Source organism: Suncus etruscus, chromosome 10 (genome assembly GCF_024139225.1).
Source record: "Suncus etruscus isolate mSunEtr1 chromosome 10, mSunEtr1.pri.cur, whole genome shotgun sequence".
NCBI classification, from domain to species: Eukaryota; Metazoa; Chordata; class Mammalia; order Eulipotyphla; family Soricidae; genus Suncus; species Suncus etruscus.
In genome coordinates this window covers 91,835,946-91,860,133 of record NC_064857.1, presented here as the reverse complement: position 1 = coordinate 91,860,133, position 24,188 = coordinate 91,835,946, and the positions used below count along the sequence as shown (strand labels likewise).

General features: G+C 36.9%; 1 protein-coding gene across 1 annotated transcript in view; it reads right to left on the bottom strand.

The window, feature by feature from the left end:
- SEMA6D (semaphorin 6D) overlaps positions 1-24,188 on the bottom strand; it is a 442,188-nt gene that overhangs the window by 232,776 nt on the left and 185,224 nt on the right. Inside the window, exon 2 of the mRNA XM_049782464.1 lies at positions 7,451-7,485. The gene's annotated coding sequence lies outside the window, so the exon portion shown is untranslated. The remainder of the gene's footprint in view (positions 1-7,450; positions 7,486-24,188) is intronic.

Here is a 24,188-nt window from a genome sequence, read left to right as displayed (position 1 = left end):
ATGTGCTTATGCTTATTTTAATATAATTTACTTTATTTTCTCTAAGAAGTGATTGGGATAGAATTCAAAATTCATCAATTTATACCAGAAGTACACAAGATGCCAAAGATAGCATTCAAATATAAATACATCAAATTAGTGAAAGGCTAGCTATAATGGGAGAAGATACTCAGATACATTACTGAATGTGAACTCAGAGAAAATCTTGTGTCATGCTGCATATGATTTGTAAATAATATGCATACATACTAATATATCCCTATCTCCCAAAATGTGAATTTATTTGATATTTGTAAATTATAGTCCCATTATTACTTAGCTAAGGGAAACTACATTATGAACAGAATATTACAAAAGTAAAAGTAGCCTTCTCCCTTCTAGATGCAGCAGTTAACATTTTTAATGGGAATCTGATAAATAATAAATTGTAGAATTGTTATCTCTTTCCAGAAGGAGCAAAGAGAGAGTTCATATTCCTCTATAAAAGTCTTCAGTTGAAAATTCTTCTGCCAGGAAAACCAACCTGGAATATGCAATTAGTTCCTGAGCATTAACAGGTCTCTGGGTTAATCTAAGGAAGATAATTGCTTGTGATAGAAGATAAGGAAGAGAAGTTTATGAATCAATAATTTATGGATTAAAAACTTTTTATCTTTTAAATTATCTTAGTAAGTAAATGACTAGGAAGCCCCTTTAAGGACATGGCAGAAATTTCAAGTCTACTCCCATTTGGCACACAAGTAGTCCATTCCATAAAAGTATTATCCTTAGAGCAAAAATAATAGAGTTTTTGTGTACATTTCAGCTGAAAATTTTAAACAGTAATCTTTAGAGCAGAGAATATACTATATTCTCCAAGGCCAGATTATGAATTTAGTTATATAAAAATAGCACAGAGACCTGAAAATAATTATAAAAAAAGAACAAAGTGAAGAAATAAAGTACAAAGTGACCAAAAAAATGTGGGCAGTAGCCAGCATTAAGCTGGCATCTTGCTCCCCAGGCCTTCTGCCTGTCTGCAGAACCATTATTCATCAACCTCCAGTTTCTCTCTCCTCAAAAATATGTCAGTGAATCCCTCAGAATGCTTCATCAATACCAGACATGTCAAGGTAAATAGGTTACAAGCCCATACGGCATGGTTCTTCAAAGCCGTTTCTACCCATAACACCAAGATATCTCATTTGCAAGATCTACAAAATGTGAAATTGCATCTTAGTTAGGCTTGTACTAGAAATATATTTTAGACACATCGATAATTTTCCCTTGAAACCAATAAACTACTTCTTAACATGTGTGTTTGTTTTAGATACAGATAAGCATATATTTACTTAAGGCCATAGAGGAATGTCACTTGCCATGTATAGTAGATATACAGAAAAAGACAAGAATTTAGGACTTCTGAATAAAAAATTGCTGCTTTTTCCACCAAGTTACTTAGCACAGTCCCTGAACCTTTCTGGCCTCAGTTTCTCTAAATATAAATTGAAATAATAGGAAAGTGGTAGGAATGCTTGTCAGTACAGTGATTATTGAACTACACATATCAGTCAATGTTGAAATGTCTTACTAGACATTTTTGAATATCAATTAGTATATACAAAGTATTGAGAAATCACATATAATTTTAATGTATTTAAAATTATAAGTTTATATTTCCCATAATTTAAGTACACACATCTCACAGTTTATATTGATCTTCCCTTCAATACCCCCTTTCTGAAATTAATGCCGTCCTTATCACTGGATTTCAGTAACTTTCCTTTTACCAACTTAGAACTATATACATTTTAGTATTAGATAGATTACTTGAATTTTCTCTCTTGTCTTCCAAATTTTAGAAATGGGAAAATTCACGTCATGAATCAGCAGTAAGAACAGTTATTTAGTCCCATGTTATGCTTAATTATCTTATTATTGTTAGGAGGCAAATTCTGAAATTCGAGGGAGATACATGTCCCATTGTTTGGTTTTGAAAAATTCAGTGAGAATCACTATCAAGATTTTTTTTAGCAGCTCACATGTTCAAAGACCAATATTATAAAAAGAGAACATGTTACCATTGAATCCCCCAACACACAAACATTCTAGATCATGTTCAAGTCACATTCAAGGGTACACAAGATTTTATTGAAACATGTCTAGATAAAAGAAAAAAGAAACTCACAAGACCAATGTCAGTCTCTCATATAGCTTCTACTGATTGCTAATCTTTGTATTCATGACTTTGTGCTTTTCCACCACAATGTATGAGGCTGGCTCTGTGCTAATACAATATAGTAGAAGTACTACTCATGAGGCAGATCATTAAAAGCATTAAAGTACCATTTCAGGCAAAGAGTTACCCAAACCCTTATATTTTTCCTGAGCAATATAGATGGAGTGCCTTTTGTTTTGATCAGGCTACTCTGGGTACCAGTTAGCTTCCAAACAGAAGCTGTTAGCAAAAATAATATTTCCTCAGATGAAGCATCTAACTTTCATCTTTATCCCAGCCTTTGGGAGTTGAGACAAGCTGGAGATTTGTGAACGACTAAATAAAGTGTTATAATCAACCATTCCTATGTTAATGGAGCTAGACAAACAAAAATGAACTTAACCCACAGGGTTCTCAGAACTTCCACAGTAGTGGGAGAAAGATACACCCAAAAGTGGCATAAAATTTCTGTACTTTGCCCCACTCTTTCCAAACACCTCTTATGTATGCATTTTAACTTAGTTGTTCCCCACTTTTGTCCTTTATAATAAACCAGTAATAAAAAGTAAATGCTTTCCTTGAGTTAGTGAGTCATGTGGGAAAATTATCAAACCATAAATGTGTTGTGGAAACTCTTAAATTGTAGCAAAGTTAGAAGAATTAGAGGTAGACTAATATTTGAAATAAGGCCTGGGGTATATTATGAGATGGAGAGACCCTCAACTTCTGCATCTACATTAAACCAAGAATATGTGTTTTTTTTGGTGGTACTGTTATGTCAGAAAATTACAAGATATAAGGAAAAAAAAAACACTTCTCCAGCTTCTTGTGCCTTTTCTCTGAGAGATGAACAGCTTTGAGGCAGGGATGAAGGGGTAGTGGAAGTGTCTGGACTACACTCAAATGACCTGTTCAGAATTCCACTGATGAGAAAATAAGACATCATGACCACCCATGTCACTGAGCCACTGGGAATGACCTCTCATGAGATCTTGATTACAGTCTCATAAGAAACCTTCATTCTATATTTTTGACACTCAGAAACTATCTGAAATAATGTATATTTGTTCTAAGCTGTTAAGTTTCAGGATTGTCCTTTACACATCCATTGATAATATTAATGAAAAATTCCTTACATCAAATCTTAAAATCCTCATTATAAAACATAGAATGATATCGCCTAGAGTTAAAAAGAAACAAAAATATAAAAAAAAATTATCCCCCAAATTTCAAACTAAGCTACTAGGAGCCTTCAGCTTAAAGTATATTGCTTTTCAATGTAAACCATGAATATTTACAATGACATTGAGATCACCAAATTTCAAGTTTCAGTAGCTTTTCTAGATTACTTAATTTCTTTGACTGTTTACACTGAAATTATAAGTATAGCCTTGTTTCCTCATCTTTTTCTTAAATTTTATTTTATTGAAACTATTGTATAATCGCCTTTTAACAAGCAATATTAAGGCTCTACAGCTCCACTCCTAAAATGTTATGTAGCCAAGACATGTTGACTCTGTTTTGCCTTTTTTCTCAAGAGTATTTTTATCTAACCAGGTAATTTGTAGAATCTTGTTAGGAATTACATTCTTTAATATCAGTAATGTGTCACTTTCTTACTCTATGTAAAGATTTAGCCCACAAATTCTGATGTGCCAGAAATGTCTCATTACCTCTTTTTTAAAAAATTAACTTGCTGCCTGATCTCATTTTATAGGACACAGGAGAAATCCAATTTCAGTTATTATAAAGGAACCCTCCTCTTTGTCTTCTAATTTCTGGCTATTGTCTTTGTTATGATAAAAGCTTCAGAGAGAACCTCTGACCTCCAGTTTTGAGCTGGTCCTTTATATGCCTGGTTCTGAAGCCTATTTTATTTATACTCAAGCTAAGCCACCTACTTGCAATGGTGTGAGCAAAACAAAGACTAAAGTCTGTTCAATGTTTCCACACTATCCTACCCCAGGGAGTCAGAGAATAAACTAAATGATATAAAAAACTGAAGAGAAGTGAGAAACACGGCTCTAACCTTCAGGTTTCAAAACACTCATAAGGAAAATGAGCTCTGATAATGAAGATAAGGCTGTGCAAATTGACTAAAATTGCAAGGGTTGGAGAACCACAGAGAGAAATATTAGAGTGAGGATTGGGATTACTAACAAAGGTATTTAAGACTTCACATTTGTATGAAGATTTATCTATTATAAAAGACTTTTACACACTTGTGATTTTATCTGAGGTTGGGAGGACAATATTAATAAATTGATTTTACACATGTGAAAGTTGAGACCCACCTCAGCTTGTTCAGTCAAGACCCACCTTGGAGTAAAGAATACTAAATAATGTGGATCAATGGAGTCATTTATTCGAAAAAGAAAATTCTCCTTCCCCTACCTACTGACTCAGAAGTTTATCTTCTACAGGGCTTCATCTCTGAATAACTATAAAGAAAGCACTTATAATTTCACCTGGTACTTTATTGGTACAGCCATATTCAATCTATTTCAGATCCTTTCTAAATATTAGTTATAGTACGTGACATTATTCTCATTTTTTAATTCTCTAAGTTCTAAATCAAGGGTTTATAGACCAGCAGGGGCCATATAAGCAGAAGTGGAGTCTTTGGAAATTGTATCAAATTCACTTTTATTATGCCTCTATAATTGGTTGTGATACTTTATATTGCTACCCATGCTGACCCCCATATAAACCACTCCAAGAGCTTGCAGATAGACACTACACTAGCCAACTTTCTTTCCTGGGTGAACAAGACCAGAGTAGATTTCAAAATGTCATACACTATGTCTTTAAGTGGATTCAGACAGAAGGTCTCCAACAAAATAATGGGATTAAAGGGCTATTTAGGATGAAATGCCAGATGGGCCCAGTGGACCATTATGTTGTTGTGATACTGTGCTAGCCTTTTCAGGAAGATATTGTGTGGTCTGAAGATTTGGGATCTATAAAGATCTCTGTTCTTAAATGCAAATTTATCAATAAATGAACCAAACCACAAATGAGACCGACCGACATGGCAATATCTTTCACTACATGTCTCTCACAACATTGTTACCTATATTTATAAACAACAGCATTTTGGCAAATAAAATGTCTCCAAATCCTCAATCATTTCCTTATCCTAAATCCTGGACTTAGTTTGAAAGCTTTCTATTTCTGACTCTTAGGGTTGGTTATCCTCTTTAATTGGATTGATGGCGACAATTGTAATTACCTTAGACAAGATTGCCTGTAATGTAATTATGCTTCCTTCATCAGTGTGAGCCAGACATGAGGAATACATACTGAAGATCTCTCCAATTCCTGAGAGGTTAAGGAGAGCATCATACTGCCTCACAAATCATGTTTGTTACTGTGTAGGATTTTAAAAATTAAGTAGGAAGCTGAAGAAACAATTCTGCTAACAACCTTTCAGATTCATAGGTCTCTGCTTCTAGAATTATCTTATACATTGAGGTGACAAGACTTCAGACCCTATTTTAGTTTAAATAAAAACATGTTTAGGTACTCAACAGAGCATAATAGTAACCTATTTAATTTTCATCTTTGATTTATTTATGATTTTTGCTTAAAATTGCAATTGCATCAGATAGAAAAAATGTTTTGAAAGCTTAAAATAAGATATCGTAAAGTTTCCCATGTTTATAATTTAAAAACAGGGGATCTATAATAACAACAAATAGCAGGAGATAATTTAAAAAATACTAGCCTTTATGCTGGATAAGTCACAATTAATACCAAAGGAACCAACTGTTTGACTACAGTGAAGCCGCTCTCTATTTTCCAATTAACACATGAAAACTTAGAAATTTTTCAATTGGAAGCTGAGCCTCTCTCTCTATTCAGAACTAGTCTGCCAAATGCACTGCAACCACATGTAGTTTAGAAGAAGAGGCGTAGACTGGAAACTCACTCCAATCATTAGCTCTAGCGCTGTTCTCATTAAAAATAGAGCTGCTTATGGGTTTTTCCTTCTGAAGCATACGAAACAGAGAACTTGGAAGGGTGCCCTTTTGAAAAACTTATTCCTGTATTCACAAACCAGATGGTGCACATCAACTGCATCATGATTTTCTAATGAAATAGAAAAGGGTTCCTATTGTATTCGTTAATAAGATTAACACATCCCCAGTTGCTGGTTTTGACAGATACGCTTAGAAAGCTAAACAACTTGGCTAATCTGCATCCTGCTAGATCTGGACAGGAGTCTTTCCTGGGAATTGAAAAGCCAGGGCTAGGCTGGGGGGGGTACTGTGACTTTTAATTCCCCCCAAAGTAGTCTTTAGGAGAGGTGCAAGCCCTACAATAGCTGCTTATAAAGAAACCTTTTGTCTTAGAGCATCAGAAACCATGAATCGGCCATCTCATAAAAAGACCAATCAAGGGGCCCGTGAGGTGGCGCTAGAGGTAAGGTGTCTTTCTTGTAAGCGCTAGCCAAGGAAGGACTGCGGTTTGATCCCCCAGTGTCCCATATGGTCCCCCCAAGCCAGGGGCAATTTCTGAGCGTTTAGCCAGGAGTAACCCCTGAGAATCAAATGGGTGTGGCTGAAAAACCAAAAAAAAAAAAAAAAAAAAAAAAAAGACCAATCAAGCAAGCATCTCCTCTTCTCCCCAATCAAGCCCTTGGGTCATTAAATCAAATGTATAGAGACTCTGATCAGACAATCAGTAACATAAGCAATGAAAACAATTCTGGTCACCATTTGAATGTTACACTCATAACTGATTTCACTCATCTATGATCTAGAAAGAAACAAAACAAGACAATAAAGCAATGAGGACTGAAGACAAAACCCTGACCTGGGATTGCAAACCTGAAATCACTGAGCAGTGAAGAGAGGGTGAGGTGAAAGAAAGCCATAAAGACAGTGGAGGAGGGTCTGGGGCATTTTGGTGGTTGTTGAAGAGAAGTCACTTTTTTTTTTTTTTTTTTTGGTTTTTGGGCCACACCCGTTTGACGCTCAGGGGTTACTCCTGGCTATGTGCTCAGAAATCGCCCCTGGCTTGGGGGGACCATATGGGACGCCGGGGGATCGAACCGAGGTCCTTCCTTGGCTAGCGCTTGCAAGGCAGACACCTTACCTCCAGCGCCACCTACCCGGCCCCGAGAAGTCACTTTTTAAAGCAAAATTATAAATACTGCTGCTATTGTGACCTGAAAACAAAATAAAATTTAACTCAAATCAAAATAAGTATGCTGTATTTAAAAAAGAGAAAATATGTAATTTTACTTACCTTGGGAAACGTTTATGGTTTATGTGGTCAAAAGCCTGAAAAGTAAAGAAAAGAAAAAGAGTTTAATTTTCTGTTACTAGTAATCTTGGCTACTATGATAGTTATTAAGCACAGCTGTGTTAAGCACATTAATTTAATACATTTGCTCTCCGTTTTCAAATTCAATGAATTTCTTACTTGAAGCAATAGAATAATTGAAGCCAAGTTTTATATGAACGTAGTATTTCTCTTTAACTCTACTGTGAATTTAGGTGTGCACATAGATACATACATGCATAGGTACACATTAGGTATGTGAATGTATGCATGTGTGTATGTTTAATATAAGAAAATCATCTACAAGCAGACTTGAATAAAAATCTGCGGCAGGCTAGACTTTATAGAGGGTGCTATTGTTTTTATTTTTATTCTTTATTTCTCTCTTTTTTTTTTTTTTTGGACCACACATGGCAGCACTCGGAAATTATTCCTGGCATGCTCAAGGGACCATATGGGATGCTGGGATTGAACCTAGGTCAGTCATGTACAAGAGAAACACCATACCCACTGTGCTATCAATCCAGTTTTCTCCTCCCCTCTTTCCTCCTCTCTCCTTCTTCCTCCTCCCCTCTCTCCTCTCCTCTCTTCTCCTCTCCTCTCCCTCCCTCTCCTTCCTCCCTCCCCTCAGTCCCTTTTCTCCCTCCCTCCACATTCTCCCCTCTCTCCTTTTTCTCCCCTCCTTTTCCCTCCTACCCTCCCCCTCGCCTCATCTCTTTTCCTCTCCTTCCCTTGTCTCCTCTCTTTTCTGTTTCCTTTCTTTTTCTTTTCTGCCTTGCCATTCCTTTGATTTTGTAACTTTGACTTCTATTCTGTTGTAGCCTGTTTTTATCTCCATTTATAGCAGAAAAATATATCCTTTTTGTGCTGACACATGCAACACTCTATCTCATTTTTTCTCCATGAATTCCTCTAATTTAAATAGTGGGCTGGAAGAGCAACATTTACTTGCAGGTTGAGGTATATAGCATCCAAACCTAGGCATAACATATTTGAAGCCTCACATTTACAAAATAGATGAGTTTCACCATCAGTTCCTTAAACCCAAGACTAAAATTTGAAGGAAGGTATTTTCAACAGCACAGGTTATACCCAACACTGAATTAAACATTCAGTTCAACCAAACAGCATGTCTCCTTCCCAACTTGCTCTGCAAAAACACTTATATTGCATTTTCAGTTTGTGGGCTTTCAACTGAGTCTAGAAAAACTTAATTAAAAATAATACCATTACCAAATGGTGCTATGGTTGATCAATACTCCAGGATTTAAAATTTTCCTTCTAAATGTCATGCAACTGCCCTGGACTTAGGAACTTTCTCTACCCTTAAGGTGTAGCCTGCTTCTCCCTTTAGTGTTTTGCCATTAATAAAACAAAAACTATTTAGCAAACATCCATCAAAAGGTTATATATATATTAATTTTAGTGATTTTTCTTAATGGGAAAAGATTGATTAGTTCACCTAGAACATTCTTAGCTTTAGGGCAAAAGCAGTACGGTACTAGTGGACTTGATTTTAAAATATAAAATGGGAAAGAAAATAAATATTTAAGAACAAAGTGAACTGAAAAATTGGAAGAAGATAAAAAAATCTAGATCTGATGATATGTCAAAATTATTTTATGTATTTAAATTGAATGGATTTTTTGAGTTGTTTTAATTTTCATGCATGTATTGGCTTTTTATATTAGATGAAAATGTATTTTTACTGTGAAATCTGAATTCTTATGGATGATTTATACCAAGATCTCACCTTAGTTTCCTCAGTCACCTTATATTCTTAACAAATAATAAATCTTTATTTAAATACTGTGGTTACAAAAATGTTTGTAGTTGGGTTTCAGTCATAGAATGAATACCACCTTTCACCAGTACATTTTCCCCCATTAATGTGGTGCCAGTAATTTTCCTGTCACCCCAGTAACCTTATATTCTTTCCAGAAAAAAAAAAACACTAAGGAGAATTCTCCAACAATATGTGTGTGTGTGTGTGTGTGTGTGTGTGTGTGTGTGTGTGTATAATTCCTCACCACACCAATACACAATACTGAGCCTACAACAGTGGAGACTGTTGACCTTTTAGAAAAGACAAAGGGTAGAAGAGAGAAGCAACTAATTTCTTGCTATTAGCTAGAATGAAATGAAAGTAACTACATGCACTTTAGTATTATTAATTCTCTTGTAAAGGGATCTTATCTCCAACCCTCCTCTACTATTCATTGTCTGGGCATCTGGAGATATCATGCCCCCAGCACAATGATTTATATCTTAGAGGAAGTAGGTTTTACATGTTAAGTGTGCATGAATACCCTATGGGAATTTTTTTTAATGGGAATTTTTGGCTTGCTATTCAAGCCCATGATCTCCCTTGAACACAGATTTTCTTGCTTATCTGTTTCTTTCTTTGTTTTTTTTTTTTTTCCAGTCTGGAGAAGACTGTTTCTCTGTTGAACACATTTTCACCATCTTTGTTTCAAATATCTTTCTAAATAAGTTTTCTTCAATAGAAACTACCTTGCCTCACTAAAAATTTAAAATAAAAAATATACAGTTGAACTAAGTATACTTAATCTAAATCTTTAAAGGGTTCCTGGGAATATTCTCTCAATAGCTTTCTAAGTAATTCCAATCAGGTGTCTTAGTGTTGAGTTTTGAGAAACACAGATTAGGAAGTTATGAATAGTGATTTTCTTCTGGATTAAGTGGTGGAGTCTTGGGTGAAGAGGCATAGTAGATGTTATCTCATCTCCAAGAACATACACCATAAAATATGTATTTATGTAAAATACAATTAGTATTTATTAGATATATATAACCTTTTCTTATTTGCAAATATTTTTCCTCCACCTTTATGGTTTTAAAAGTTGTATGACCTCTCTTAAGCATTATTTTGCTGTGGTTATATGTAAATAACACAAAAAATGAGAAAAATAGGCATCCAAGTTGATATGGCCAATATTTATGAACTCTAGAAAAACCATAGAATTCTGCAATTTATAGTCAGGAGAACTTTGAAATTAGGAGGAGAATGATACAATCTCTTTTATTTTAGTTGAAAAAGCTTCCATGAAGAGAAATGAACTAAGTTTGTATAGTTTTCTAAAAGAAGGTGATCTGAAAGATGAATAGAAAAAATTTGTTGTGATCTTGAATGATTCTAAGTTGTTTGCATTATTTTTACCCCTTCCTTGTTCAGATGAAAATATCTACAAAAATAGCTGTGTAAGTAAATACAATTATTTATACTCCATCATGTATTGTCTTGGATGTGTCTAGAACCAAAATCCTGAAATGAACACATGGCAGGCATCTTGCTGGCTCTAATTTCCCACAATTTAATGAAACAAACACTCTATGCATTATTAGTGACACAATAAAACTTTTGACTTCCTGTTAAAATTAATGCTTATGATACACAATGAAGAACCCAAATATGTGCCAAGTTGTCTCTGAGTATGGGATAGCCACTTCTAAAGCACAAAGGGTTTGGATTAAGAATTATAAACAAATTATCACTTCTTAGTATCAGTCTCAGGCCCTCATTTTTTTAATTTGTAAATGCTGAGTTTGAAGTAGATAATATCTAAGTATCCAATTAATCTACAATAGAGCATTCGTATAAAGAGGCCAACTTGTTATTTAAAACACATGCAAAAATTATTTTAGAAAGAATCTTCTATTCCATCATCATTGCACTGAAAAGAAAAATTATAACACTAAGCAGATAGCATAAAATTTCCAAATAAGGACAATTCTTACATAAATAAAATATCTGCCTGGCATAATATTACATTATACTGTGTTTTTATAGAGCTGTAATTTGAAATTGATATTAATTTTGCCATGAGCCAGAACCAGCTACCACTGCTATAAAGTTCCTCTACAAAGCATATAAAGGCAGCGTTACTTGAATGAATTTCATACAATACTGTATACACCTTTGAGATACTTTTAAATAAAATAATTGGTTTTAGGGGAAAAGGGATGGTGATCCTAGTAAAATGCCCTTTTAAATACATTTTCAAATAAATATTATAGACAGAGTTCCCTTGAAATAAGAAATATTCTTTTATTAGTATGTTCTAATATTTTTCAATAAATGTTTTTTTTAAGTTGCTTTATTTAAGCACTGTCATTACAAAATTGTCCACTGTACCCTTCCTGCCTACCACTAATGTCCCAATTTTCCTTCCATTCCCTCCCCATCTGTCTCTAGGGCAGGCAATTTTTCTCTTCTCTCCACACTTGATCTTAGCCAAAAGGCCGAGAAGCGATTTTCTTTCTCAATCTTCGTCTTCCTTCCTTCCTTCCTTCCTTCCTTCCTTCCTTCCTTCCTTCCTTCCTTCCTTCCTTCCTTCCTTCCTTCCTTCCTTCCTTCCTTCCTTCCTTCCTTCCTTCCTTCCTTCCTTCCTTCCTTCCTTCCTTCCTTCCTTCCTCCCTTCCTTTCTTTCCTCCTTCCTTCCTTCCTTCCTTCCTTCCTCCCTTCCTTTCTTTCCTCCTTCCTTCCTTCCTTCCTTCCTTCCTTCCTTCCTTCCTTCCTTCCTTCCTTCCTTCCTTCCTTCCTTCCTTCCTTCCTTCCTTCCTTCCTTCCTTCTTTCTTTCTTTCTTTCTTTCTTTCTTTCTTTCTTTCTTTCTTTCTTTCTTTCTTTCTCTCTCTCTTTCTTTCTCTCTTTCTTCTCTCTCTCTCTTTCTTTCTTTCTTTCTTTCTTTCTTTCTTTCTTTCTTTCTTTCTTTCTTTCTTTCTTTCTTTCTTTCTTTCTTTCTTTCTTTCTTTCTTTCTTTCTTTCTTTCTTTCTTTCTTTCTTTCTTTCTTTCTCTCTCTCTCCTTTTGTTTGCACTGTGGTCTGCACTATTGTCAATGAGGGATCCCTTATATGACATTTTCTCCCCTTTCAAGACTGAGTTCTTGTCCAGAGCAATGAAATCCAGCTATCATTTTCCTAGTAGACCCTTTTCTATTCTAACTGTACTCTGTGCACTATATGATGAGCTTACACTGCTCTGGACCTCCTGGCCATTAATTCTATTATCTCTGGATATTGTTGCTCTACTGTATTTTATTTTTCTTATATCCCACAAATAAGTGAGATTATTCAATGTCTATAGCTTTACCACTGGCTCATTTCACTCAGCATAATAATCTCTATATCCAAACATGTATAAGAAAATTTCATGACTTCAGCTTTTGTAATGGCTGCATAGAATTTTATTGTGTACATATAAGAGTTTTTTTTAAGAGACTCATCTGTTGTTGGGAATTGGGTTGTTTCCAGGTTTTGTGTATTGTAAATTGTGCTGTGATGAATATAGGAGTGCAGAGGGCATTTTTGTATTGTCTTTTTTGGGGTTCTAGGGATATCCTTAGGAGTTTTAGTGTTGGATTATATGGGAGCTCAATTTCCAGTTTCATAAAAAACATCCATATTGTTTTCCAGAAAGGCTGGACTAAACAGCATTTCACACCAGCAGTGAATGAGTGTTCCTTTCTCCCCCACATCGTCGCCAGAACTGACTGTCCAGCAAGACTCACAAAGAGAGAAAGAGAAGCTTAATACTTAGAATCAGGAATCAAAAAGGGAATGCCAATACAGACACTACACAAATTCAAAGAGTATTCAGAGATTACTTTGAGAATTTTATGCCAATAAGTAAGAGAACCTGGAAGAAATAGACAAATTCTTATAATTTTACATTCTTCCAAGGTTGAACCAGAAGATCTGGAATTGATCAGGTAATCAAAAAGCTTCCCCCAAACAAAACTATTGGCCCAGATGGATTCACTAGTAAATTATTTCGAACCTTTAAAGAGATTTTATTAATAGGAGTTATCTTCAGAGGTTTTTAAGAAAGAATGGTTTTGAGGCCACTCCATGTGATATTCAATCAGAAAGTAAGTTTTGGGGCTAGAGTGGTAGCATAGTGAGGGCGTTTGTCTTACACATGGCTGTTGGTTTGAATCCTGACATCCCAAATGTTCCACTATTCAGAATCAATTTCTGAGTACAGAGCCAGGAGTAACCCCTGAGCACTGCCAGGTGTTGCCCCAAAAAAGAACAAACAAAAAAAGAAATGAAGTAAGTTTTGATGAATTATTATTTTAATCCAGTAGTAGTGCTTAAGAACTCTCAAGGCCTTCCCTGGTTGTACTGGGGATGCAGAACACTTGGATATGAAATTTTTGGATTTTTTAAAAACCCAAGCATGACCATTCTGTAATCTACCATTTTGTACCATATCTCCAGCCTGAAATAAGAAAAGTTATTTTTTTTATCTTTATTTAAACACCGTGATTACAAACATGATTATAGTTGTATGATTACAGTCATGTAAAGAGCACCCCCCTTCACCGGTGCAACATTCCCACCACCAATTTCCCAGATCTCCCTCCTCCCCACCCCACTACACCTGTACTCAAGACAGGCTTTCCACTTCCCTCATTCATTCACATTGTTACGATAGTTTTCAGTGTAGTCATCTCTGCAACTGCACTCATCACTCTATGTGATGAGCTGCATGTCCTGAGCTGCACCTACCAGCCCTCATCTCTCTTGTCTCTGAGATACTGTTAAAAATGTCCTTCATTTTTCTTAAAGCCCATAGATGAGTGAAACCATTCTGCGTCTTTCTCTCTCCCTCTGACTTACTTCACTCAGCATAATAGATTCCATGTACATCCATGTATTGGAAAATTTCATGACTTCATCTCTCCTGATGGCTGCATAGTATTCCATTGTGTATATGTACCACAGTTCTTCAGCCACTCATCTGTTGAAGGGCATCTTGGTTGTTTCCAGAGTCTGGCTATTGTAAATAGCGCTGCAATGAATATAGGAGTAAGGAATGGATTTTTGTATTGTATTTTTGTGTTTCTTGTGTATATTCCTAGGAGTGGTATAGCTGGATCGTATGGAAGCTCAATTTCCAGTTTGTGAAGGAATCTCCATATCGCTTTCCATAAAGGTTGTACTAGACGGCATTCCCACCAGCAGTGAAAAAGAGTTCCTTTCTCTCCACATCCCCACCAGCACTGCTTGTTTTCCTTTTTTGTGATGTGTGCCAATCTCAGTGGCGTGAGGTGGTACCTCATAGTAGTTTTGATTTGCATCTCCCTGACGATTAGTGATGTTGAACATCTTTTCATGTGCCTTTTGGCCATTTGCCTTTCTTCTTTTTCAAAGTGTCTGTTCATTTCTTCTCCCCATTTTTTGATGGGGTTAGTTGTTTTTTTCTTGTATAGTTCTGTCAGTACCTTGTAAATTTTGGATATTAGCCCTTTATCTGATGAGTATTGGGTGAATAATTTCTCCCACTCAGTGGGTGGCCTTTGTATTCTGGGCACTATTTCCTTTGAGATGCAGAAGCTTCTCAGCTTAATATAGTCCTATCTGTTTATCTCTGCTTCCACTTGCTTGGAAAGTGCTGTCTCCTCCTTAAAGATGCCTTTAGTCTCAATGTCCTGGAGTGTTTCACCTACATGTTGTTCTATATACCTTATAGTTTCAGTTCTGATATCAAGGTCTTTAATCCATTTGGATTTTACCTTTGTACGTGGTGTTAGCTGTGGGTCTGAGTTCGCTTTTTTGCAAGTGGCTAACCAGTTGTGCCAACACCACTTGTTGAATAGGCTTTCCCTGCTCCATTTAGGGTTTCTTGCTCCTTTATCAAAAACTAGGTGGTTATATGTCTGAGGAACCTTCTCTGAGTACTCAAGCCTATTCCACTGATCTGAGGGTCTGTCTTTATTCCAATACCATGCTGTTTTTATAACTGTTGCTTTGTAATACAACTTAAAATTGGGGAAAGTAATGCCTCCCATATTCCTTTTCCCAAGGAGTGCTTTAGCTATTCGAGGTTGTTTGTTGTTCCAGATGAATTTCAGAAGTATTTGATCCACTTCTTTGAAGAATGTCATGGGTATCTTCAGAGGAATCGTGTTAAATCTGTACAATGCTTTTGGAAGTATTGCCATTTTAATGATGTTGATTCTGCCAATCCATGAGCATGGTATGTGTTTCCATTTCCGTGTGTCCTCTCTTATTTCTTGGAGCAGTGTTTTGTAGTTTTCTTTGTATAGATCCTTCACATCTTTAGTCAGGTTGACTCCAAGATATTTGAGTTTGTGTGGAACTAATGTGAATGGAATTGTTCTCTTAATGTCCATTTCTTCCCTATCATTATTAGTGTATAAAAAGGCCATTGATTTTTGTGTGTTAATTTTGTAGCCTGCCACTTTGCTATATGAATCTATTATTTCTAGAAGCTTTTTGGTAGAGTCTTTAGGTTTTCTAAGTAGAGTATCATGTCATCTGCAAACAGTGAGAGCTTGACTTTTTCCTTTCCTATCTGGATTCCCTTGATATCTTTTTCTTGCCTAATCGCTATAGCAAGTACTTCCAGTGCTATGTTGAATAGGAGTGGTGAGAGAGGACAGCCTTGTCTTGTGCCAGAATTTAGAGGGAAGGCTTTCAGTTTTTCTCCATTGAGGATAATATTTGCCACTGGCTTCTGGTAGATGGCTTTGACTATATTGAGAAAGGTACCTTTTATTCCTATCTTGCTGAGAGTTTTCATCAAGAATGGGTGTTGAACCTTATCAAATGCTTTTTCTGCATCTATTGATATGACCATGTGATTTTTATTTTTTTTGTTGTTGTTTATGTTGTGTATTATATTGATAGATTTACGGATGTTAAACCAGCCTTGCATTCCTGGGATGAAACCTACTTGATCAAAGTGAATGATCTTCTTGATGAGGCACTGGATCCTGTTCACCAGGATTTTGTTGAGGATCTTTGCATCTGTGTTCATCAGGGATATTGGTCTGTAATTTTCTTTTTTGGCAGCATCTCTATCAGGTTTTGGTATTAAGGTGATGTTGGCTTCATAAAAGCTATTTGGAAGTATTCCTGTTTTTTCTATTTCATAAAAGAGCCTGGCCAGAATTGGTAGTAGTTCCTCTTGAAAGGTTTGAAAGAATTCATTCGTGAATCCATCAGAGCCTGGGCTTTTGTTTTTGGGTAAATTTTTGATTACAGTTTTAATTTCCTCAATAGTGATGGGGGTGTTTAGATATGCTACCTCTTCTTTATTCAACCGTGGAAGGTTATATGAGTTCAGAAATTTATCCATTTCTTCCAGGTTCTCATATTTAGTGGCATAGAGTTTCTCAAAGTATTTTCTGAATACCCTTTGAATCTCTGCAGTATCTGTAGTGATCTCCCCCTTTTCATTTCTAATACGCGTTATCAAGTTTATCTCTTTCTTTTGCTTTGTGAGTTTTGCCAATGGTCTATCAATCTTGTTTATTTTTTCGAAGAACCAACTTCTGCTTTCGTTGATCTTTCAGATTGTTTTTTGGGTTTCCACTTCGTTGATTTCTGCTCTCAGCTTTGTTATTTCCTTCTGTCTCCTTATTTTTGGGTCCTTTTGTTGAGCACTTTCTAGTTCTATTAGCTGTGTCATTAAGCTACTCAGGTAAGCTCCTTCTTCCTTCCTGATGTGTGCTTGCAAAGCTATAAATTTTCCTCTCAGTACTGCTTTTGCTGTGTCCCATAAGTTCTGATAGTTTGTGTCTTTATTGTCATTTGTTTCCAGGAACCTTTTGATTTCCTCCTTGATTTCATCTCGGACCCATTGGTTATTGAGTATGAGGCTGTTTAACTTCCAGGTGTTAAATTTTATCTTCTGTGTGCCTTTGAAGTTCACATCTAAATTCAGAGCATTGTGGTCAGCAAAGGCAGCCTGCAAAATGTCTATCTTTTTTATTTTATGGAGGTATGTTTTATGTGCCAGCACGTGATCTATCCTGGAGAATGATCCATGTACATTGGAAAAGAATGTGTATCCAGGTTTCTGAGGATAGAGTGCCCTATATATATCTACTAGGCCTCTTTCATCCATTTCTCTTTTTAGGTCTAGTATATTTTTGTTGGGTTTCCATTTGGTTGACCTATCAAGTGTTGACAGGCCTGTGTTGAGGTCTCCCACTATTATTGTTTTATTATTGATATCCTTCTTCAGATTTGTCAACAATTGTATTAAATACTTTGCTGGACCCTCATTCGGTGCGTATATGTTTAGGAGAGTGATTTCTTCTTGCTGTACAAATCCCTTGATTAGTACATAATATCCATCTTTGTCCCTTACAACTTTTCTGAGTATAAAGTTTGTGTCATCTGATATTAGTATGGCCACCCCCGCTTTTTTAAGGGTGTTGTTTGCTTGAATCATTTTCCTCCAGCCTTTGATTTTGAGTCTATGTTTATTCTGACTATTCAGGTGTGTTTCTTGTAGACAGCAGAAGGTTGGCTTCAGTTTTTTGATCCATTTCGCCACTCTGTGCCTCTTAACTGGTGCATTTAGTTCATTGACATTGAGAGAAATAATTGTCATGGGATTTATTGCCATCTTTGTGTAGAAGTTTTGTGTGTTTTTTGTTCTGTCTTGTTTTTAGAGTAGATCTTTCAGTTTTTCTTTTAAGGCTGGTTTTGAGTCTGCAATGTTTTTGAGCTGTTGTTTATCTGTGAAGCCGTGTATACATCCTTCAAACCTGAAACTGAGTTTTGCTGGGTGCAGTATTCTTGGCGAAGCATTTATTTCATTGAGTTTTGCCACTATGTCCCACCACTGCCTTCTGGCCTTGAGTGTTTCTGGTGACAGGTCTGCTGTAAATTTCAAGGATGCTCCCTGGAATGTAATTTCCCATTTCGATCTTGCTGCTTGCAGTATTCTATCTCTATTGGTGGGTTTCATCATGGTGACTAGGATGTGTCTTGGGGTGTTTCTACTGGGGTCTTTTTTAGCTGGTACTCTTCGGGCATGCAGGATTTGGTCACATGTTTTCTTTAGCTCTGGTAGTTTCTCTGTGATGATGTTCTTAACCATTGATTCTTCCTGAAGATTTTCTTCTTGGGTCTCTGGGACTCCAATGATTCTAAAGTTGTTTCTGTTGAGTTTATCAAAGACTTCTATTTTCATCTGCTCATATTCTTTGAGTAAATTTTCCATTGTCTGATCATTTGATTTAAGGCTTTTTTCCAATATCTTCTGCTGTGTAAAGTTGTTATGCATCTCATCTTCTAAATCACTAATTCTATCCTCAGCTGCTTTTAACCTGTTGGAAAGCTCATCAATTATGTTCTTCAATTCATCTACTGAGTTTTTCAGACCTGTTATCTGATCTGATATTTCAGTTTGGAGTTTTCTGATTTCTATCTTCATATTCTCTTGATTTTTATTAGTGTTCTGATTTATACTTTCTTTGATTTCTGTTAGCAACCTCCATATTTCTTCTCTAAACTCCATTTCTGAAAGACTGCTTAGGTAGTTGGCCATTGTTGGGTCATCAGAGTTTCCATCTTCATTCTCTATGGTTGAAGTTGGCCTGCGTAGTCTCCCCATTGTCACGCTTACGCTGTGGGTTTTTCTACGCTTCGCAGCCGCGCACTCCACCTAGCCAATGAATATCTGGCCCCCAAACACTCACCTCAGCCGAGGCAAGCCGTCAGGGGATGCCCGGGGAAGCCCCCAATGTCTGCCAAGCTAAGGAAACCAGCAAAAGTTTCTTGTCCACAACTCCAACAGAAAACACACGCCTCAGCCAAGACACACCTTGAAGAGATTAATGCTCAGCCGAGGCAAGCCGTCAGGGGATGCCCGGGGAAGCCCCCAATGTCTGCCAAGCTCAGCCGAGGCAAGCCATCAGGGGATGCCCGGGGAAGCCCCCAATGTCTGCCAAGCTCAGCCGAGGCAAGCCATCAGGGGATGCCCGGGGAAGCCCCCAATGTCTGCCAAGCTAAGGAAACCAGCAAAAGTTTCTTTCAGAAAAGTTATTTTTATTCCATTTAGCATTTAATTGTTATTCCATGACAATAGTTGAGAGGATTCTAAATTATGTCATATAGCATTTACTAGTTATTCTAGGACAATTGTTGGGAGGGTTCTAGAACCAGAAATATCCCACAAACATCTGCATAACACGCTCTCAGAATCTCAGAAACAGGCATTACTAATCATTTAACAAATGTAAAATGGTCACTTTTTACTGAAAATTTACATAATTTAGGGTTTTGTTCACATCTATTTGGGCTCAGGATTTATTCCTGCTCTTTGCTCAGGAATAAATCCAGATGTGAGAGTTATTCAGGGTTCCATATGTAATCCCAGAGATCAAAATTAGATTACCCACACTAATGAATTTAAATTCCCTCCAGTGTCATCAACTATGATGCTACTTCTTTCTAAATCTTTTCTATCCTTTTTTTTTAAAAGCTAGTAAAAGCTTTCCTTCTCATTATTTTAAAATAAAAGCCTTTCCAGGCAATTGTCCAAACCCTAGAGCCTAAGTGAAAATCCTTATTTTCAGAATTTCTCATATAACTATTTGGATTGAGGGTGTATATTTTTCCTTAATTAATCATGGGACAAAGAGAAATGAGTGCCTCTGAAATTCTGAAGCATGTTAGACTCAAGGACACTTAGTAGGTATGAGAATACTTCTTTGCTCTTAGGAAGAAGCTAAGTGCAAGTCAATCTTTCAGTGGTCTGTTTTGTGCCAAGATATTATTTTGTATGTTCCACCAAGAAATCTACTCTGGAAGGTTATAATCATTATAGTACTTTGTCACTAATCTGATAAGAAAGACAACTAATGTGATTGCCAACATTATTACTTTTCATAATAAACCAAGCAATATATATACAGTTATGAATAACTATAGGATATAAAGTATGATAGGCTATAGATATAATTTTTCAGTTATAGAGGTACTCAATGATAAGAATTTTAAAAGTCTTCAATCTTTTCATAATTTTCATGAAGGGTCCTTCAAGATACAAATTTTTATTTATGTAATTTTCTTAGGATATAATTTGACATAGTCACAATCTCCTAAGTAAAGATCCTTGTTGTAAACACTCTCTTCAGCTTGCAATTACCATACAGTTAAATCACTAATCACAGAAATCCACTCCATGAGCAATGAAAAAAATGACCATACTTAGAGCGCAAATTAACACTGAAGAAAATGAATTTTGGCACTCATCTACTTCCAGATAGTTACTGCAGAAAAATGTCCCAACCATGACTTCTATTTTGTGAAGCACAATTTCTTGTGTTGTATGAGTCCTAAAACATGGCTATCTTAGGTCCTGCTTGCCACTAAAATATAGCTAGATAGAATGAAGGGGAACAAGGAAACGGGGTTCATAGCAACACGCTGAAATATCTAAGGATGGTCAGATGATATATGTGAATTCTTTTGTTACATTTTCTTGACCTAATTTTTATGTAGTCATCTTTATATTAAAATTACATTTATTATTTTGGAGTAGAGTGTTGAGACACACTCATAAATATTCAAAGACTGTACTTGGCTCTGTTCTCAGAGAAATACTAGTAGTGCTGCTTGGTTATCGGGGATCAAACTGAGGTTACCTTACTTTCTTCACAATCCCTGGCCCAAGTTAATGAATTCTAATGAAATGTAGTTATGAAACCATGTTCAAGTTTTCCTAGTTCCATTATCTTCATCTCTGAAATGGCATGTAGTTAAGTGATTGCTAATATGTGATGCCTGGATGAAACAGGAATATTACCAAGAATTCTTCTGACAGCAGGAAATGTGTACCATCTGAATTTCTCTTAGGTTTTTTGCATCCATCCCTGAAGAGGATAAGTCCATGCAGACTGGTGTTGTCTATTTTGGCCTATGTTGGCTGCAGTAAGCTCTCAGTGCAGTCCATCACTGTGGCTCTTAACTCTCTGCCATATTCTTTCCCACCATCTTTCTAACCAGTATCAGAGCATATGTTTTTTTTTAAATAATAACTTTATTTAAACACCATGAAGAACACATAGTTGTTTTTTTCTTTTCAGATAGAGTTCCTAAGGCAAACATGTAGTAGTTCTTGAAACCTCTCAAAAATGATCTCTCTTCCACATCCCATTTTCCTCCACCCTTACTGGGTACTTCTCCCTTCTCATCTGCTTCTCTCCTAGTCAAATCAGGAACATTTTCCCTTCAATTGAAAGCTGACTCTTAAAACTAAAATTTAAAGCCGTGCCTTCATGTTCTTCTCTATTTTACAACTTTCAGGAAGGATTCTCCCAAGTAGTGTGAAGGGGGCCAGAGGTCACTTTCAGCTAACCAGGCAGGGAAGTACAATCTACCAGCAGCAAAGTGGGGGGATGCTAGAACCTCACAAGTCTAGGTAGTCTGGATCTACATTTGATTATGTTCAAGGGTCATTTCAGTGTCAGGAATTAGATCCTTGGGTCTGAAGCAGTGGCACAAGCAGTAAGGTGCTTGCCTTGCACAAGTTAATCTAGGATGTCTCATATGGTCCCCCAAGCCAGGAGTGATTTCTGAGCACATTGCTGGGAGTGTAACTGGGTGTGGCCCACAAATCAAAAAAAAGAAAAAGAAAGAAATTAGATCTTTGCATATGTACCCTGGTTCCAGCAATTTTGTTGGCTCCATTTTCAACTTCCAGTGCATCTTTCCTACAAAAATATCCTAATAATTTTCATCAACGTTTTCACCTTTTAGAAATTAAACACTTTGGGGAGTTGTGGTGGCTCCTAGGTGGTACTGGTGGGGGAGGGGGACCATGCAGTGCCTGGCATTGAAATCAGAACTTATGAATGCCAGGCACATATTCCAGCCCTTTGATAAAACTCCCTGCCCTGAACCTCAAACTGCCTAAAGGGATTGCTTACAGGGATAAAGTTACAGCTTAAGTGTAGAGTACATGCCTTGGATTCAATGCTCACACTAAATTCCATGTCCAGTGCCACATGGCCCTCTATGTCTGGTGTGACTTCTAGTGGCCCTGACCATGCTGTTAACCCCCACCCCCACCCCACCCCACATCCACAGGATTTGCTTCTACCCTTTCCTATTTCCTGTGTTTGGCAATTCACAAAAATAACCCAACTAGGACTCATTTCTTACAGTTGTCACATCTCTGTTTAGTTCCATCTCTCTGAAGTTAGGCTAGATATAGGAATCAATTTTTGAATAAAACAACTCAAGAAACTACCAGGCTTGAGAGTACCTGGGTTTTTTGGAGCACATAGTGGCAGGAAATGTAGTAACCAAGCAAAATACAAAGAGCCTGAAGTTTCTATAATGTTGCCAGGAAATCCAAACTTTTTACTAGGCTCAACCAGCACCGTGTCCCTTAAGTTCTTATACTTCAAGAAAGGCACCTGTCATAAAAGTGAAAAAATCCTTCAAACATTTTTTCCAGTAGAACCTTAATTGAGGCCTGAGTGACAGACCCAGGTTCTAATCCTGGCATCCCAAATGGTCACCGAGCCTGCCAGGAGGACTTCTGAGCACAGAGCCAGGAGTAACTATTGAATGCCTCTAGGTGTGACCCCAAAACGAAACAAAACAAAACAGAACCTTTACTGAGGGTCCAGAGTGGTAGCACAGTGCTAGGGCATTTGCCTTGCATATATGTGGCTGACCCAAGTCCTACTATGATTTGATTCCCAGTGTCCCGTATAGTCCCCCGAGCCAGGAGCAATGTCTGAGCATATAGCCAGGACTAACCCCTGAGCGCTGCTGTGTGTGGGGGGCAAAAACCAAAAAACCAAAAATAAATAAATAAATACAGGAACCATCATTGATTCCGGCCCCAGTCAAGATATGAATGGCTCTATTTCAAGTCTCAAGTGATGCTGCCAGTATATGCTGAGTTTGGTGGCCAATGACATCAGAAATGTCTCACAATTGGAGGCACAGTGTCTGAAATTCAGGGGCCTCAGGGCCATGTTTCCTAAGAAACTTTGGGAAGAAACTTGTGGATCATTAAAATCTATCTTATAGTATTCTGTGAGGTGCATCTGTTTGTGTGTGTGTGAGTGTGGCTATATGTATGTGACTCCTCTTACAGAATGAGATTAAAATCTCACAGTATTCCAGAAAGGCTTTATGTTAACTCTATCTACAAAAGCCCTATTTTATTTTAATTGACAACATTGGCTTACAAACTATTATGTTGAGGGAGCTTAAGGGTTTCATCCTTTAAACATACGTCTAACATGTTGCTACATCACAACTATCACCCATGTACCAATATATATTCTTCCATTACCATCATTTTGGCCCTTCCCACATCTCCTTTTAATAACCTCAGTTCCGAAGAGATGAAGGATTTTTTTGTTTGTTTATTTGTTAGCTTCCTATAAAAACTCTATTTCTACCCTAGACAACCACCTTGACAGCATGCCGTGCTGGAGCTTGATTTCAAACTATCCTCCTTCCTAAAGGATAGTCCCAGGGAAGACAAGTAGGTCCTGTCTCAAGGACCTCAGATGCTGCAAGATGTAACATTGAAAGGAGATATTAGATTCTGCGAAGATAAACTTAATTATGCTGCTTTCCTTAAGAGCAAACTTAAGGCATGAAGAATATGTTGGGAAGTGACATGGGGGTAAAAGAGGCCTCTTCAGTCCTTTACTGAGTTGGGAAGCAAGGCAATTTTTAATTTCTTTACTAGTTAGGTCTCCAGCTACCTTCCTCCAGGTTGTTTTCTTGGAAGCAGAGGTGCAGAAGTCATCAGGCACTCTGAGTTCCAGATGAATCAAGTTAGGCTTTCCTAAGCAATAGAAGCACACTCTTGTCAGAGCCAATGGGAACAAGTCAGGAGCCTCTGGTCTGCATTATTTCCCAAGTCAATGAACTTCCTCATT